The following is a 5,237-nucleotide window of genomic DNA, read 5'->3' as shown; positions in this document are numbered from 1 at the left end:
TTTTATATTTCGTCCACCTCTTTTCCAAATCTTTATGTGAAGTTTTCTAGGAAAAGTCAAAGAGAAGCAAAAATCAGAAAAATAGTCAAGCAAGGAGGTGTCCGCATAAGCCACTTTTGATGCACACATGGCAAGCTAAGTGCTTGGCCATAAGCATGGACCAAAAACATGAAGCTGCTCACTAAGTAGCTTGGCTTGGACAAAAAGCATTGCCCAGCTGAACTAACACCAACTTGGCTCGATTTGACACAAGATATACACGGTCACACTCAGGCCTGATACGAGCCAACCTGCTGAAGCAGGCAACTCATCGTGCACTTGGGCTGCCCAACTTGGAACCACACACATGGCTAGAGCAGGACAAGCTGCTCAAGCAGGAAGCTCACTAGTGCCAATTAAGCAGCTAGGTGGGCTTGACCCAACAAGTGGTTAACTTGACTTAGCCACCAAGGAAAAATTATATCATACAAAACCTCACTTTAGAAGGTTTTAAATAACATGGCATAGAACCTCATCAATAACTTTTTAATTTACAAGTTTCCTAATCCAACACATGCTAAATTAGTTAGTAAGTAAATATTCATTTACTTTATTAATCATTCTTCCATTCTTCGTATCTTATTTTCATCATTTTGTTCAAAGCCAATAACAAAAATTAATTTATCGATAATACCTCGTTCATTAATCACTTGAATCTTGCAAAGATGTTAAACTAAACATCAACATAAATAAATAAATAAAAAAGAAAATATCATCAACCTATTAATTTACTATCTTTCCATTCATTGTTTATTTATTATTAATCGATCATTTGCAATTAATAGATGACACAAATCTTGTTTTTGCGAATATGTATATGCGATTAGGTAAGGAAGTACATAGATAGGAGAAGAGAAAATCATAGAAAAATAGAATGCTAGTATTAGATTTTAATAACAATTTGCTTATTAGAACAATTACATAATTCAAGTATCTCAATTGACTTATACAAAAAAAAAAATCTTATACTTGACTATATTTGTCGTTTGAAAAATCATATGTCCTTAATGAACAGTTTCAATTTCAAATTAGGATTTTTCCAATCACATAAAGGACATGGAAAGCTGATCTGCAAGGATTTTTAAAAAAATCAATTGTCACTAAAAAAATTTATTTAACGAAATAAATTTATTTAGCTAAAATATAAGTGAATGTAATTAAAGTGGTTGAAGTTGTTGGGGAAGACATTCTTGGAATCCATCATGTTTATTTTCCCAATGTCATGAAGAATGATGATTGTTGATCTGCAACGAATATAAAACAAATTAATGAATACTGTAGGTACATAAGGTTGACCATTGCCTAAATTAACAAATTGATGAATGTAATATTAACATTACAATATTAGAATCAAATCTAAACTATATAAAAAATATCCACAATGAGCATTGCCTAAATTAAGGAATCATAAATAATTCAAACAAAATTAAATCAAATATGTGTCATAATATATACAACTTTGTATATCATGATTGCTTTTAATAGAATAAATGTAGAAGAATTAATTTCATTATCACAATTAAATCAAATCAAATATATGATTATTTTTAAGCCAAAGTTATTATTTTTCTCTATTAGGGTCAATGATACATTATGATTTTTTTAAAGGCTTTATTTAGTTTCGTTTCAACCCAAGTCCTTCTCTATAAACCAAACTATATACACCAAGCAGTGGCTCCACGTGGATTGTTCTCATCTACATACATGTTGTTGAGCTATTCAGGTTCATTCCTAGTATGTGTTCAATGCACTTGTTATATAGTAATCATAATAATTAAAGCAATTATCATGAATAAAAAAAAGATCACGTTTTTATATTGTTCAAGATTTCTTGTAGTGTCCCTTATATTCATTCCCTTGTGTTTATTCCCTGCACTTTATATACTATAAAAGTAAACCAGTTTGTTTTATATAAAAATGTTAATAACATAATATAACAAAATAATAAATTCCTAATATAAACAGAAAATGGTCTCTGTATTCTATTAAAAAGTTAAAAATAGTATATAATACTTATTCCACTTTGAATTAAAAAAAATTATGGAGTCTTTATTGTCTGGTAATGGTTCGCATCGTTTTAACTTTTCTGAATATGGGAAGAAGGTCTACGACCAACACCATATCTTTAATATTACTACTAAAATTTAAACAACAAAAATAGAGTAATTTACTACTATAAAATGATACAAGTAAGTTGATAACATCATCAAACAACATATGAAGTATATTTTAACTACAACAAAACCATACAATAAGTTTAAAATTTAATTCAACAATGAAAATTTTGTTAGAATGTAAACAAATAAATGACAAACATAACTACAAATAAGTTAAAATTATTTGCTTTCATTGAAAAATGACATTGATTTGGTTGTTTATAAAAAAATATTTTTTTGATTGACTCGGCCGATCCAACCAATCTGACCACCCAAGCCATAATAGTGTGATTGAATTAATATTTATTTTTAGAGATTGAATTAATTTTCATAATAGTGTGATTTTATTTTATGTCATTATGTGATTTGTTAAAGTGTTATTTTTAATGGATTTTGATTTCACTATTGTTTGCTAAAGTAATGACACTTGGATCAAATGAATGTTAGTAGTGACATTTAAGATGATTTGACACTATTCAAGTGACGTGATAAAACATCTAAGATGAGGGAGACTATCAACATGATCTTAGATTATTTCATTAATTGAAGTGTCCTGACGGTCTCGAAAGTCAATGAGTCTTGTAGAATAAAGAATTCAAATGAAAATATTTTTCATATAAGATTCTATAATCACTTTCTATAATCCTAATTGCGATCTTTAACTTATTTGATTGATTTGCAATCTTGATTTATTTGATTCCAAATCTCTAAAGATTTAATTTTCTAATCAGATTGATTTGTATAACACAATTAGATTGATATGAACTTTCTAATTTCATTTGATTTGTGTATTTCCATATCACAATCTTGATTTGATTTTTGAATCCTTAAATATTTAGTTATTATCAAGGTGATTCATGTAACTAATCAAATGGATATGATGTGATTCAAATTAGATATTTTTAAATCTTAAATTTATATGATATTACAATCAAGTCTTTAATTCACTATCTTTTTTATTTATTTATTTAGTATTATTATTTTTAGAATAACTCTAACAAAATACATGTTTTAGAATTCAATTATTTTAAACTTGAATTTTGGTTAACCTAATCACTAAGATTTGGGAACCGTAACAAACGGTTTACTCTTATTATTTTAAATTTGAATTTTGGTTAACCTAATCATTTAGATTTTGGAACCTTAACATAACATGGTTAGTTTTGTTATTTTTAGAAAAGTATTTTTGGAATTCTATATTTTTTATTTAAAAACGTGTTGCGCTTTTTCCTGGGCGGACAAAAATGGGTGTTTACAACTGTTCCTCTTTACTTGTTGCTTACCTGATAGCAAGCAATCCAAAGTTTGAGTGCTATCATGATAAGTAACCAGTAAAGAAATGAACGCCATTTTTGTTAAGGATTAGAAAAAAGCCATTGCGCAGGTACCGAATTTTGATAAAGCATATCGATGTTTTGCTAGTGGAGCAGGGATTTGCTGAGGCAGTTCCTGTGCTTGTCGTGATGGACCCGGGATTTGTTGCAACAGTTCCCGCATTAGCCATGATGAACCAGGGATTTGTTAACGCAGTTCACGCGTTTGCCGTGATGAACCAATGATTTGTTGAGGCAGTTCCCGCATTTGCCGTGATGGACCAGGGATTTGTTGATGCAGTTCCTGTGATGGACCATGGATTTGTTGAGGCAGTTCCCGCGTTTGTGGTGATGGACAAGGGATTTGTTTAGGCAGTTCCCGCGTTTGGCGTGATGGACCAGGGATTTATTGAGGCAGTTGTCGCGTTTCCAGTGATGGACCGGGATTTGTTGAGGCAGTTCCCGCGTTTGCCATAGTGGACCATGGATTTATTTAGGCAGTTCCCTCGTTTGTCGTGATGGACAAGGGATTTGTTGAGGTAGTTCTCGCGTTTGCCGTGATGGACTATGGATGTGTTGAGGCAGTTCCCACGATTGCCTTGATGGACCAAGGATTTGCCGAGGCACAATTTATTTGATTTCATCATATATATTCTTTATCATATTGTATTGATGCTTTTGCCGATTTTTATATAAAGTTAATTGTATATCTGAGAGGTTCAACATACATATCCATGTTTGACATTATTAATGGAAATAAATATTTTTTATGTAAGGAAAATATGTTTATTCTCTTTTGAGAATACCTCTTGATAGATGGACCACATTAGTTATCTCTATTGTCAATTTTTTATTTATCAAAGAAAAGAATATAAAAATTTGTAAAGAAACATTATGAGAAATTTAAATTAAAAATGTAACCATTGTTATTCACTGTTTTCATTTATTTATTGTGCGCAACACTAGTTATCTCTATAATATTACATAATAAGATGTAACCCTTCTTTATTCATATTTTTTTTAAATTGTGCGCACATTTTTTATTACATCACAATGTGTTGGTTCTCAATCTTGGAAAGCTTTAATTCAGGCAGGTTGCGTATACAGCGTTTACCAACACATGTATAGCTGGAACCACAAAATATATGACATTGTCGGTTTGATTGACAAGGAACAGGAAGAAGACAATTTACAGCAGCATCTGATTGTTTGCATATATTGTATTCACACAATTAATACATAAACATGCAAACAATAAATATCACAAAGAATATAATACAATGAAAATTAGAAGGTATAAAATACATGGTTGAGATTCAAAATAAAATATAATTTCGAACCTGCTGCCATGATAAAAACAAAAAAGAAAGCAAATTTAACAAGAGACATCCTCACACTCAAGTAACTATCCATAGTTGATCAAACCTCTAATGGTGAATAGATGGTTCAATTCTTCATAGGCCTCTACCATGAATGTCGTAATACCATTGCATTGACGACATACTTTATTGTGTGTTTTTTGAAAAATATAAATGTTATTAATTTATTATCACTAGACTAAATATTATTATTACATAATAATAGATGACAAAAATACTCTATTTTAGAATTTATATCACCATCATTATCTATTTTCATTCCTAGGACTGATGAAACACAAGGGATAACTTATTATTTATTTATTTTTAAAATCTAATATCTAGTTCCAGAGATTGAATTAATTTTCATA

At 29.9% G+C, this 5,237-nt stretch overlaps 1 long non-coding RNA gene across 1 annotated transcript; it reads right to left on the bottom strand.

Moving 5' to 3' along the window:
• Positions 1,911-4,934, bottom strand: LOC109353106. Its single transcript, XR_002108429.1, has 3 exons — positions 4,849-4,934; positions 3,144-3,146; positions 1,911-1,923 (listed from the first exon to the last, which is right to left on the bottom strand). It is a non-coding gene; the product is annotated as an uncharacterized LOC109353106 (long non-coding RNA).

The sequence above is a fragment of the Lupinus angustifolius genome, chromosome LG07 (genome assembly GCF_001865875.1).
Source record: "Lupinus angustifolius cultivar Tanjil chromosome LG07, LupAngTanjil_v1.0, whole genome shotgun sequence".
Taxonomy (NCBI): Eukaryota; Viridiplantae; Streptophyta; class Magnoliopsida; order Fabales; family Fabaceae; genus Lupinus; species Lupinus angustifolius.
Note: the sequence above shows the minus strand (reverse complement) of the source record. Positions and strands in the feature narration are given on the sequence as shown.